The sequence below is a fragment of the Silene latifolia genome, unplaced genomic scaffold (genome assembly GCF_048544455.1).
Source record: "Silene latifolia isolate original U9 population unplaced genomic scaffold, ASM4854445v1 scaffold_422, whole genome shotgun sequence".
Taxonomy (NCBI): domain Eukaryota; kingdom Viridiplantae; phylum Streptophyta; class Magnoliopsida; order Caryophyllales; family Caryophyllaceae; genus Silene; species Silene latifolia.
In genome coordinates, this window is record NW_027413343.1 from 70,052 (window position 1) to 85,310 (window position 15,259).

The 15,259-nt window shown below is 36.7% G+C and overlaps 1 non-coding gene across 1 annotated transcript; it reads left to right on the forward strand.

Moving 5' to 3' along the window:
- Nucleotides 1-10,183: 10,183 nt before the first annotated feature.
- Nucleotides 10,184-10,290, forward strand: LOC141639498 (small nucleolar RNA R71). The gene has a single exon (XR_012542550.1). It is a non-coding gene; the product is annotated as a small nucleolar RNA R71 (small nucleolar RNA).
- Nucleotides 10,291-15,259: the final 4,969 nt, after the last annotated feature.

Consider the following 15,259-nt stretch of genomic DNA (forward strand, 5'->3'; position numbering starts at 1 on the left):
TAAATCACAAAATTTCAAATAAATTCAAAATTTGAAACATAAATTCATGAACATTCTGGAAAAATTCCATGACACTCATAATGTTCAAAATCTTAGATTAAAAATTTCGAAATTTTTACCGGAAAAACAATGTTGCAGTTTATCGATTTTTAATAAAATAATCATAAAAACATGGAAAAATTATTTTCACTAACTTTTCAATTTTAGATCTGAAAAAGATAATAAAATGCAACATTAGACGTTTTTCCTAAGTCATAGATTTATGTTTTATTAATTTTTCACTAATAATGTCACTATTTATGCTATTTTTCTTCAAAAATCCATAAATCATGCAAAAAGACTTCTTTATAGCCAATTATTTTACACACATCTTGTAAAATTGCATGTGACAACATATTAATTTTCTATGACCAGATTCGAAATTTAACTCATATTAACCTATTTTTCACCTAAATCCGAATTTAATAATGAAAAATTCATTTTTCGAGCATAACAAGTCCAAAAATTATGAAAATTTACAGGTTATCTCAAAATAATATATGTGACAACATATCCAAAAACCAAGTGAAAATTCGAAGTATAGCTAATTTTAGACCAAAAATGACATTTTTACTCATAAAATCACATTTAAATGTCATTATAGTAAATTATGAACAATAAAAATCCAAAAAATTAACCAAAATATCCTAAAACATTTTAGGACCAGAAATATTAACATGCATGGATTGATTTCGTGATATCTCATAATAACACAAATTTTACAAGTTTTATTTGTTATTCTTATAACTCGGAAAAACTTTTAACCGATTTGCATGCAAACAACCGTGGCGCTCTGATACCGATTGAAGGAAATGTAGATTCATATACATACTAACATACTCTTATATGTCGAAATTAATTTGTCATAAAATTAAATGTGGATTTTATGCATGCAAACAATATAATAAAAGAGAAGAAATCATATCCTTACATTGAAATTTCGGTTCAAATGGGCACAAAAGAAATCTTCTTTTCTTTTGTTCTTGAGCTTTCCAAATGGAAGAACAAGGATTCAAGTGTAGAATCCCTCCCAAAAGCATATACCCAAGGAATACATCTTAATAAACCAATACTATTTAGATCTAGTAATAATAATGGTTTTACAATAAAATTGATACAATATAAATTGTATTTTCACTCTTGAAATTTCGGTCAAGAGGTGGTAATATTTGTGAGTTTATTTCTCTAGATTTCATAATATTTAGAGAGTATATTAATTTTCTCACACTAGAAAATTATATGTTGTATGAATGAATTTTTGATTAGGAAAAAGAAAACTCTTTCTTTCCTTTTCATTTTGGCCGAAATTTTGGCCTTGGGTAGGTAGCCCAATAGCTTTCATCTTTGCTCTTCACAAGAGACTAGGCATGCAAGCCTACTAGTTAGCTTTTATCATTGTGTCTACCACTAAACAATTAACACAATTTTATTCCACTAACTCCTTATAATTTCGGTACATACAAAATAAAATGGATGGTCCATTTTATTTTGTCATTTGTCAATTGTAACATATGTGACATGTTACTTGACATATGAAATTGTAATGTATTTTTAACATATTAAAAATCAACATACTCATAAAATATGTCATATACAAAATCGACTAGTAATTCGTAATTACTTGTACCAAAATGGTTTCCAAATTATAAACTACAACATTCTGTATTTATAATAATTTATTCATTCCGTTTCAATTGTTTCTTTAAACAATAATTTCACCCAAGTAATAAAATAATTCAATTACTTAGACCGTGTCTTATTTAATCATATTTACAATAAGATACGTAAATTATACTCACAAAATCATCCGTCAATTTTAAGCAATTTAATTAACTCATATCGGTATACGATTAATTAAATAATCAATTAAGAGTATTTCCTATAGGTATGACCTAAGGGGATCAATCGATCACCACCGTCGCACACGAGTAATGTCAAACTCTAGTCACCAATCATTACCGATATGTGTGGACCAGTTGACTTGTAAAATATTACATCCCACATGTATTCTTAAAATGAGATTTAATAATGATATTTAAATCATGTGATCGCACTATTGTTGAGGACACATTTCCCAACACACTCACCCTAGATCCTCAAGTTCTTTTCTTTATTACCGCAAAACTCATACAAAACTTAACATGACACTAATTCCCAACACCCTACACTCACTGTCCCAAAATCTGATTATGAACCATGCAACGGCGTCGGATCAATACAACACATGTTCCACCAATCACTTACCATGACTATGTCTAAAGCCTCATCTTAAAACAAGATCAAAAGTACTGTAACAACTTCTGATAACTGTGTCCCATCAACAAAATGTCACTATACCATGACAACAACGAAAACATAGACAACTCTCTTTCATATCATACTCTACCCTCATACCAAAACTTAACTGCTAAGAAACATCAATAAACAAAACAACTGTCTATCTGTACAAACTGAAACTCACAGGAAGCAACATCAAACAAAACAACAATCTATATATGGCTGGTATGTACTTTTGAAAACTCGTATCAAAATCATCCCGCCTACTCCACCACAACCGGTGACGTCATCGCGACACCGCCACCAATAGCCACACCACAGTGCGAAAATACCCGCATCACAATACTAAATACCGTGCCCGGATCACCACCGGAGGCACCACAACCACATCGATAGACATCACAGCTACATACAATTCCCACAAACACTGACTCAAAATAACTTCTCAGACAAGAAAAACTTATTCAAATCCACTTTACTAAATCACATCGCAACATATTATATGAATTAAACAGATAACCTCATGAATATCATCCCCTTACCATATTCTGATTAACATGTATCATGAATACATACAAGCATAACCATCAAGATCACTCAAATTATTACCTTTTTGAATACCATTCAATTAGATTAGCGTACCCAACATGCATTCTGAGAACATTCAAATATGACTTTATAATAATCACACTATACCACTTCTTGTGAGGTCAAAACCTCACACAAACATTCATACACATCATAGACCCGTAATCATATCCAACAGTCGTCCCGATCACGTAAGTTACCACCCAACATAGGTTACCGCCCGAGCTTAACTCATATGCCCCTCACAACATTTTCCCTATTCGCACAACCATCACTTCCGCCAAGTATAACCATACCATTACTATTCAACTATTAGCATCCGCCTCATCTAACCACATCTTATACCCTCTCACAATTACACACAAAAATCAGGTCCCTACCAAATCAACCTCTTTTGAATTGCTACCTTTCTAATATACCATCACTCTTAACCATTAGTCACAGACCATAACACCACCACTGTTCGGACATCAAACCTCTTTCACTCATCTCTAAACATCACGATTTCCTTCCTATCTTTGGTTAACATTCCAAATAACTATCCTCAAATTCACCAATCAAAATTACATCAACATCATTCCCAATACTATCTTACTCGTATTTTCATCTAACCCTCCACCAATTATCGATTATCATGCAAATTCTCCACCAACTTCTTACTCCCTTAATTCCTCGAAACTCATGATTAATCATGTTGTCCTGAAATTTCTGTACAATTGTTAACTTACTTACTCTTTATAGTATCATACATCCCGATGATTCCTTACTTTTATATCACATAACTCCGGTGAATATTTTTCTCAGCTTACTTTTATCCTTCTTTTCTCTTCATACTCAACAATTCCATTTAATATCTCAACTCCTATTACTTCTACCTAACCCCTTTAGTGCTCCAATTACCTTCTCATCGCTCCAAAACTCAAATCTCACTATTTCATGTCTATATCATCTCATTCTTTCTTACCTTGGATCCTTCCTCATCACTCCACTCACTCACACTTGTCACTAATTTGTCCATAAAAATCAACGTTTAATGTTCAAACAATTACATCTCCCTTTTTACATCTCTAGAAATCAAAATTCTTTTTATATCGTTAATCGTCCAATGAAATCACACATTAGTTTCATCTCTCGATAACACAAATTTCCAATCTCAGTCACTATCTGCAAATCCACTTCGCGACATGTCTCCATTAAGTTCACTATATACCACTCTTCTCAATTCCTCTAAAATGACCTTTCATTACATATATTCTTACTCAACACTATTCCTAACCATCTCCCTCCATAATTCGTTATACATCTCAGATTGTTACTATCCACATCCTTTCTTTCAATTTTTTCATTCTCACGTTCCATAAACTCACATCATCCCCTGCCCACATTCACTTACTTTTACGTTACCCAACACACACTCATATCACTCATCTCATTTCATCTCAGAAAACATGCTCTATGTCTCAATTAAGCCATAACAATCTTCCTTTTCTTTTTCCACTATCTATCACAACACATATAACCCATGTCCTCCCACCAAATTCCTACTCACCACAGGCGTCACTCACTTCACCATAAGATTGGGTAACTTAAGTATCAAGACCAACATACATGTAAAACAATGCATAAAGAAGCAATATAACAACTTTGAATTAAACAAAATATGCAACGAATTCAAAAGATAAGCATATGACCCAAAATAGGGGTCACTAGATCGAGTACATGCCACTCGATCGAGTAAGTGACTTACTCGATCGAGTAGGTGAAGATCAGAAGCACGTAAAACAAATCACCAGGGCTACTCGATCGAGTAACTAACGTACTCGATCGAGTGCCCCCTTACTCGATCGAGTACCAAGGATACTCGATCGAGTACCCCTAATTCTCAAAGATCGACCAGTTTTCGTAAAACAGTCATAACTCACTCATTTCTTGGTCGTTTGGGGCGTGTGACCTATCGTTAGAATCGTAAAAGAACAAGCTATCACCTCTAATTGGAATCACATTAAAATCATTTATGCATCTCAAGTTACAACAGTTTAAAGACAACTTTGCTGTAATCAGACGGCATAACTATTCGATTTTCTCTTTCAAACAACTTAAACGACAACAATGGTAACCAAAAACAACTCAACACTCACAAAACCAGTATACCTAATCACATGTTACTAACTTCAAAAGCCAAGCACAACGTCCCATTATGCACATGCATCACTCAATTTACCAATCACATATTACCCACATGTTTTTATTATATAACTTTACGTAAATCACAATTATATGACATCAAGTATCATATTCACATGTTACTAGCATAACAACCTTATAAAATCTCTTCCATCATACAACATGCTTAAAAAAAAATTCATATTATCATGCAACAATTATCATCTTTTTCCATCAATTATTCATGCTCTTACTCAAACTTTCAACTATATAAACTCGTACAACACTACCAACAACATATATGTATACATAACTCTATGTATAACTCAAATCAAACAAACTTTCTTTCCGTATCTCTATAATGCCATCTTGTAAAACAACTATCATGCTTTCAATCAATAACTTACGAAATCACATCATCACCATCTTTCCTACATATTCCCCATTCTCCACATGCATACATCCACTGATTCATACCACGCATCACCATATAGGTACACAATTCACAATATAAACACATAGCGATCCCGACTCATATCCCATGGTGACCGGTTCAAAATTGTAGGGCGAGTTCGCGACTTTAGGACGTCTCCCAAGCCTTTGCATTAGCTCCTACAACTTTTACCCCGGGTTCATTTTAATTGACTCCCTATGTTCATTAGGTTCATTGGTTACAGGTTTCAGGATCGTCGCTCCGATACCATTTGTAACACCCCCATACTCCAAGTGCCTTACCAGGACCACTCAGGTATAAGGATACTACCATCTCGGTTACACGAGCAATGATAATCACAAGACAATAAGGAAACGTACTTTATTAAATAACTTTAAGTGATTACATAACAAACCAACTGTAAGCAAAATACAACTGTTCTCAAACTATAAACCAATGAATGGAACTCGCCTTAACAAAACATAGCGGAAGACTAAAGACTACGATATGTGATGACTCCATCCCCAACTAGATCCCACGCGTATCCAAGATATACTGTCAAGCAAATCGCTCACCACCCCGAATGGATCACCACAGTTTTTAAAACATTTAAACGGGTCAGTACTAATCACACAATTCCAATGTATATATCAACAATAAGACATACAGATGACTTAGTCGCCACGCACACACACAACCACACCAATTCCAATCCTCTCAATCACCGACCGTCCCCTTTGGACAGACCACCCGCCGATGGGGGACCGCAGCCGTACCCACCAAATACCCGCTCCACATAGAGAGCGATAACCCTTCCATTAATGTGCACATCCCTTCTGTGGCGGGTTCCACAGAAGGCGAAACTAGGGCGTGAAGCCACTCCCGCAAGTGACCCCACTCAGCCGAGGCCACGCCTCGCGAACCATCAACAATGGTCATAACCACAATCACAGTACAATTATTATATCAAACAACCAAATACAATACAGCAACCAATATCCCATTATGGGACTAATACTGAGTAGGAAATCCTACCTGGAAAGCACACAATCAGACGGTCTCTACTGCTGCATCAAAAAGCTTCCTCTTTGAACTCTCCTCCTATCATATAACATATAAATGCTACCCAATCACATACTATACAAAAACCCCCAAATCCCTATATTAGGGTTTAACCAAATTAAAGGAAAGACAACAAAAAGGGTACATAGATCTTACCCTTGACGCAAGGAACTCAACGGTATGAACAACGATAAGAACTGACCCTCCAAACTCCGGAAATTGCTAACAATGCGATTAAGATGGTGAACTTGCTTGTTTTCTCTCTTAAACAGTAATTTAGGTTTTGCAAAAGTGATTTAGAAACAATGACGGAAGGTTTTATAACGTAATCGCATAATTAACAAAACCCGAGAAAACTCCCCCGTAAAACCGGCTACTCGATCGAGTACCCAAGATACTCGATCGAGTACCCCCCTACTCGATCGAGTATCCCAGCTACTCGATCGAGTACCCAACAGGTCAGAAACTTTTCTAAACGCAACTTACCCTTACTCGACAGAGTAAGGCCTACTCGATAGAGTACCCTAAGACTCATAAATACGGAGTATTACAGGAGGGGTATTTAAAATACCGAAAATTTCAAAAACTGCAGGGGAAGATGGGCGTCTTTCCTTCGGGACACTCGGATTCTGCCTATTTTGGGTTCAGGATTCTCGCCTAAAGACGGGCGTCTTTCAGCAAAGACGCTCGGATTCTTTGACTGCGGGACGAGCGGATTTTGCTGAAGACGGGCGGATTCTGAGACAACAAGCTTTCTTGTTTTACACTAGCAAAAAGACGGGCGTCTTTCCTTCAAAGATGGGCGGATTTCTGAAGAAGAGCGTCTTCTCTACCAGGACGCTGGAATTCTTCGACAGTCCCAAAATTTCAATTTTTCAGTTAAAATGGACGGGCGGATTATGGCAAAGACGCTCGGATTTACTGAAGACGAGCGGATTCTCCTTGAAGACGCTCGGATTCTCCCTGTTTTACCCGGATTCAGTTCCATCCGTGCACTTGCATATCCCTTGTCATTTTTCATTCTTCAAATCCCGTGTTCTTCATTGTAGGGGCACTACTAAGGCATGAATAGCCTAGGCAATTGTTATCCCCACACTAAGTTAAAGCACTACACATCAATTAAATCATTAGTCCCTCCCTCACTTCTCTCAAAAATGATAATTACCTTGATCAAAGCATAAAAATCCGAAAATGACAAAAATGCAATGTAAGAATTAAAATGCGAGTTAGGGAGTTAGAAATATTTACAAATGGTGGTTTAGGGAGGACTCCACCAAACTCTCATCCTTAGTGAGATGTCATGAGGGCATGTCCAAGGTGTTGTTGATGTTGCTCAACACCTTGAAGAAGTAGTCAAAAGCTTGTTCATTATCATGATAAAGATCTTCAATAGATCATTGCCTTTGTTGTGCTTCATGTTGGTCTTTATCGATAACATTACCAATATAGGGATTGAAAATCCCTTCAAACTCATCGTCCCAAAGACCACCAACTTCATCTACTTGGTCACTAAAGATCTCTTGAGTTGATAGAGACAACTTTCCCACTTTAGTCAAAAGCTTGTTCATTATCATGATAAAGATCTTCAATAGATCGTTGCCTTTGTTGTGCTTCATGTTGGTCTTTATCGATAACATTACCAATATAGGGAATGAAAATCCCTTCAAACTCATCGTCCCAAAGACCACCAACTTCATCTACTTGGTCACTAAAGATCTCTTGAGTTGATAGAGACAACTTTCCCACTTTCTTGTCTTGGCCAATGATTCCAACCTCTTCATTGCTTGACTTTGGTGAGCTTTTCAAGCTCTCTTTGTTACAATTCACTTGCTCTTTGAATGGAGCATCATCAATTTTCTTCTTCCATTGGAATTCCGACTTCTTCCTATCATCTTTCCGGCTATAATGATCAACCATAAAACATGGTTCATGCAAACGGGGAGCTCTCATAGTCTTGTCAAGATTGAAAGTTATGCTCTCATCTCCCACTTCTAGAGTGAGCTATCCATGCTTCACAACAATCACCGCACCCGCGGTGTGTAAGAAAGGTCTTCCTAGAATGATTGGAATGTTGGAGTCTTCTTCCATGTCAACAATGACAAAGTCCACCGGGATGAAAAATTTCCCAACTCTTACGGGAACATCTTCCCAAATCCCTAATGGTGTCTTCGTCGATCTATCGGCCATTTGGAGTGTGATATTGGTGCATTTAAGCTCTCCCATCCCTAACCTTTTACTCACCGAGTACGGCATAACACTCACACTAGCCCCTAGATCACATAAGGCCTTGTTGATCGTGGTGTCGCCAATGGTACACGGTATTGAGAAGCTTCCCGGATCTTTGAGTTTTGGAGGTGAACTCCCTTGAAGGATTGCACTACTCACCTTAGTGAAGGCGATAGTCTCAAGCTTCCGGATCAACTTCTTCTTTGTGAGGATGTCTTTCATGTATTTCGCATAGGCCGGCACGTGATTAATTAATTCCGTGAAAGGAATTGAGACTTCCAAATTCTTCACAATTTCCATAATTTTTCCAAGTTGGTCATCAAATTTGGGCTTGGCTTGACGACTTGGAAAAGGAAGTCTAATCATAATGGGCTCCTTGTCCTTGACCTTGTCTTCATTTTTCTTTGAAATTTCTTCTTTTGATGGTTCTCCATCCTTGGAGTTTTGCACAATTTCTTCTTTGTCACTAGCTTCCACAACTTCATCCTCAACTTGCATCTTCGGTGCTTCATACCTTGTACCACTTCTCAAGTGAATGGCACTAACCGTTTCATGTCTTGGGAGATTACTTTGAGGTGGTAATTGCCCCTTTTGTCTTTGTGAGCTTGAAGATGCTAGTTGAGTCAATTGGGTTTCCAACATTTTGGTGTGAGCTAAGATGTTGTTGATGGTGATTTCCTTTGCTTGACTATCTTTTTGCATTTGAGTGAAAAACTCTTGTTGATTCTTTTGCATTTGAGGACCGCTTTTTGAACATCAAAACCTTGGTCATTTTATTGATTGTATGGAGATTGATTTTGGTAGCCTTGGTTTTGGTTGTAAAAGGGTCTTTGATTTTGGTTTCTCATGGGAGGTGTGGTGTATGTTGGTTGAGGGTTTTGAACATTTTGGCTTTTGTATGAGAGATTTGGATGGAATTTGGTGTTTTAATTGTAATAGTTTGAATAAGGGGTGCCACTCTTGTATGCTTGGAAAGCATTCACTTGTTCATTTGTTCCCCTACATTCACTTTGGTCATGTCCCAAAGTTCCACAATTCTCACATATCCCACTTGGGATTGATGAAGATGCCGTCATGGCATTAACATGATGCTTTGGTGATTTTGAGGCTTCTTCAAGTCTAGCCATAGCTTTTTTAAACTTCAAATTGATGGTATCAATGTGAGCACTAAGTTAAGCACCCAATTGAGTAATGGAGTCTACTTCATGCTTTCCTCCTCTAGTAGCCTTGCGAGGTCTACTATATTGTGAGTTATAGACCGCCATTTTCTCAATTTTGTTCCAAGTTTGATTGTCATCAACTTCGGTGAACATTCCATTTGATCTCATGTTGAGAATGTTTCTTGAGTCTTCATAAAGACCGTTCCAAAATTGTTGTACCAAGAACCACTCGCTAAGTCCATGGTGAGGACATGAGCGAAAAATTCCCTTGAATCGCTCCCAAGCTTCATACAAAGATTCTTCATCTCTTTGCTTAAAGCCCGTAATTTGAGCTCTTAGCATGTTAGTCTTTTCCGGTGGATAGAACTTTTTGTAGAAAGCTAGAGCCAACTTCTTCCAAGAATCAATTCCGAGAGTAGCCTTATCAAGGCCTTTCAACCATTGTTTCGCGGTGCCAATTAGAGAGAAAAGAAATAAGACCCATCGAATTTGGTCTTGTGTTACACCGGTTTGAGAAATTGCATCACAATAGTCACAAAAAGTCTCCATATGAGAATGAGGGTCTTCACTAGGCATCCCCACAAATTGGCTTCTTTTGACTAATTGGATGAATGCGGATTTGGCAATAAAATTTCCGGTTAAGTGTTGTGTTGTGGGAGTACCATTGGGTAGGTTCTCCTCGATGAGTACGGAATGTGATGAAAACTTAGGCATTGTGGGTTTATTTATTGTTGGATTTTGTGTTGGGTTTTCCTCACCTTCTCTTGCAAAAGGGTTGATGAACTCAATAGTATTTGGTTGAATATCTAAAACCTCACCAATACCTCTCAAATTTCTCCTAGCAAGTCTTCTATTGGTTGTCAAAGTCCTTTCAATTTCGTGATCAAAGGGTAACAAGTCACCTTGTGACCTTCTAGACATGCAAAATATCAAACAACTCGAAAATAATTAGAACAAACCTTGAGGAGTTTTACTTCCCCAAGGCAAACAAAGACACAACTTATAACAATACAAGAAAATCTAAATCAATTTAACACCGTCCCCGGCAACGGCGCCATTTTTGGTCGTGATCCCTCGTGAGGGGTTTAGTTTTCAGTACTTGTCGTTAGGAGCACCTAGACCAAAACACAATTTATAACTTCACAAACAACTCTACAATTAGTAAAGAGGCAAGTAAAGGTCGGATCCCAAGGGACGGGAATTGAGATGAGATTTCTATTGCAACTAGTGGTGTCTAAGGGTGTCACAATTTGGGGTTGGAGTAGAAGATCACTAAACTAAATAGCAATGAAAGTAAACAAGCAAGATGAATTAAAAGGGATGTAAACGATTGATAAAAAGCACTAGGGTGTCATGGGGTCATAGGGGATTCATGGGAATTGATCATACAAACATATTCTCAAGTTATAAGCAAGCAATTATTATTGTGATGGATCGAGTTGGTTTATATCTTACAATCCTAGGAAAGTTTGGGTCCCAGAGCCGAATTGATTAGATTGTACAACACCTACAAGTCGACTTAATCTTCCCTACTCAACAATATGCATGGTCTAATGAGACTCGAGTTGGTTTATGTCTTACAAGTCTCATTGAAAAGATAGGTGATGGGTAAAAAATGCAAGGATTCATAGGCTCACATTTCATCAAACATAACATGTGCATAAGTTGAGATCACAACAAGCAAGAAAATAAACTATGAAAACATATTAAATTAAGCATGAATCATTCCCCATGTTGGTTTCCCCTAATTACCCATTAACCCTAGCTAAGGAAACTACTCACTCATTATCATGTTGAACATGCTAGCAAGGTTGTCAATCATACTAACAAAGTGAAACATGATGAATAAATGAAAGTGATTAACAATAATTAAAAAGGGATTAAGAGAATTATGCCTACTAATGATTCCAACAATAAAGCAAAGAATAAAAGAAGTACTTGATGCTTGATTGAGAGGTTGTCAATCTCCCAATAATAACCCAAATAATCTTCAATTACCCAAAATAAAGGATGAACAAGAGAGAGATTAAGGAAATAAAACTTGTATTAAAACTTGATTAAATGTTGATTACAAGATTAAAGAGAGATTTGATTGATATTAACTACACTAAATATTGCTAAGAAGAACATGCTCTTCTAATTAGACTAATGGGGTATTTATAGTGGGGATTAGGTACATAAATTAGGGTTTACTAAGGGCTTAAATGACGATTAAGTCCTTGAGGAATCGTCGGTCTCTAGGGAGACTCCGGTCTCTTTTTCGCCAGTCTTAGAAAAAGATGCGCATCCTTCCTGAAGCTTGTAGAAGACGAAATGGAACTGTCTGGGAATCCGGCGTCTTTAGCACGGGACGGGCGGATTTGGGCGTTCTTGGACGGGCGTCCAGAGGGGGAAGACGGGCGTCTTCAAGAGGTTTTTCCCGGGCATCTTGTGGAGGAAGACGCTCGGATTGTTGGTGAGGGACGGGCGTCTTCAGGGCAATCTGCACGGATTGTCAAACAGTTTCGTTTCTTCTTCTTTTCTTCCTTTTTCTTCATAAAATCAATGAGGATTTCCTCGGGGATGCAAGGATCTTTTCTCATCATTGCCCATCTACTATAGTATGTACAAAGGCCTTCTAATCTTGTCTCTCCTTGATGCTTGGTCATTGAATTCAATCAATTTAGCCTTATTTTGCCATGAAAATGCAAGGTTTGCACTCCTTTCCTACCAAGGACACAAAACCTCAAAGAATATGCAAAACAAAGGACTAAAGACAATAAACGACCCAAATATGCACTAAAAAGCATGGGAACAAGGCTAATTCGGGGACTAAATATGCTCTAATTATGGTCACATCAATTCGGTTGTTGCTTTGAAAATGAACTTGGATTTGTATATGGAGAATATAGGTGCGGTCATGGGAAATCAAGCTAGGTTGTTGGAAAAATTGGTCTCGGGTGCGGGTAAAGAACCGGTTGTGGCTCCTCGGGATTTGGGCCATGGTTTTGATGAGGTGCTAGCTCGTTTAAACGAGTTTGAAGCACGTCTCTCCGTTGTGGAAATGGTTGATGACTCTTTTATGCTTGAGGCCATTCGTTAATCCACTTCATTGGCCAATTTGAGTAGTCAAGGAGGTGTGGTGATGATGGCGGGTCGGGCTATGAGGGAGGAAATGGGTTTGATCTTTGAAGCAAAAAAAGCTTTGTCAATGAAAGTGCTTAATTTTGATCGTTGTCTTACCACTCAGTCTGCGCACGTGAGTTCATGCCTTGATCATCTTTATTCACTCGAGTTCCGAACTTATCCCAATTATGTCAATCCTCATCGTGTTAACCACCGCATGCCCTAAACCGTTTCTATCTTTACTTTGCCTTGCCTCTTATCATTAGACTTTATATTTTGGATATTTGTCTAAATTCAGCCCATTTTCACTTACTAATCTATTCAGCCCATTAGGCATGAAACATGTTATCTATTCGACCCTTTGGCATTAGACTCCATGGTTTTTAGTAGACATATTTTATATTTTGCATGCTTATTGTAGATTACTTTCTCGTTTTATAATCTCTCTTTGCATGATTAATATGTGTCTCGATCTATATTATTCTAGTTATTTTATGTCTTTTCTCGTCTTTTCGATGATGTCAAGAGGGGGAAGAAATGATCGTGACTTAAGTATTTGCCTAAGCTTGCTCCTTGTCAGAACCTTTAATCTCTTAAGGTCCTTAGATGCTATACTTTGTATATAAGTGGATTGTTCTTGCGTTCAACTGAGTATGACTTTATAGTATTACGTTGAGGGGGAATTTACACTTAGTCACAAATCGTAAGAGACTTGTCATCATCAAAGAGGGGGAATTTGTTGGACCATATAGATATATGATTAGTTTTGATAATGACAAGTGTGTGCTTTGTATTATATATACTCTTGCTCGTAATCGTTTGTTAGTCTTTAATAGATTGATTAAAGTTAACAATTTAAGCAAGTAATGTTATAGCTTCTTGGCTATAACATTGAAGATTTGTGAAGCATCATTCAGTAATGTTATGGCAGCTTGAGCTATAATATTCAAGATTCTTAAAGCGTCATAGTAACTGTAACAAGTTTCAAGTATGATGATCACTCAAGCAAAAGGCTCGATCAAGTCTATAACTAGCTGAAGATGAAGAGCTTATGATCAAGATAGAAAGAAGATCCTATCACTGAAGATCTACAGGAAGATTAGCTAGTATAGGACTTCATCTAATAACGTTATCTTAAGAAGAAATATTGGGAAGGTAAAGTTATAGCTATTTTACCTATAACTTTACTTACCAAACTTAAGGTTATAGATATTTCTACTATAACTTTAGGTTGCATTTGAAGGCACGATTTTAATAGTTTTAAAATAATTTTTCAAAAGAGAAAATTCTTTAAATATGTTTCGAAATCATGTGTGTATATGACAGAGATGAAATATGGTTTGTTTAGAGCAAATAATTTACGTTATCCTATAGGTTAGTAAAACGACTTATGAGTCGTCATGCTACCAAGGGTTTGTTAAATTATCTAAACCTAACCCTAATTTATTCCTTGATATTTTGACTTAGGGTTTTGGCCAAGGAAGGCTTTTGAGTCGTATGGAGGCCGGCCTTACTCCCTGTACAAGTAAATCTTATTAGGTCAAATCTATATTATATTACCATAAGATATTTTCATATCTTATCAAATATATTAGATTTACCTTATTTACTTATTCAAAATATTTAGTAGATTAAATTAAGAAGAGATAAGATTTGTTTCTTGTGGAACAACTTACCTTGCCTCACGACACCTCTAGGGTTTCGATCAAAATCCTAGTGTCTCTCCTCTACTATATATACTCATGATATTCATCAATTCAAATAAGTTTTTCGAAATATAAAAAAATTCCTTGCAAACAATTTGAGTTTAATTTTAATCGAGTATTTTTATTTTTGCGAGTTGAATATCTTTACGAAAAGTCGTGCTCCTTAATTTGCATATTATTCTTGAGGTTACGTTATAAGAAAATAGTACTTTATATTGTTTCTTACTCGTTCAATTGTGTGAACACCTAGAAGAACAATCAAGTGCTTTCTTAGTAACTTAAGATAGTCAAATCGAATATCTAGTGATATTCAAATTAAGTTATAACTAGAGTTAGTTATACGAGTTGGGTTGATAATTTTGTAATCCGGAGAAAGGTACTAAAATTATTAATCGAGAATAGTGGACGTAGGCTTCGACGTGTGAAGTTGAACCACTTCAAATATCGTGTGTCCTTGCAGTTTTCTTTATCGTTCATTTCATTACGTTTATAATCGTTTA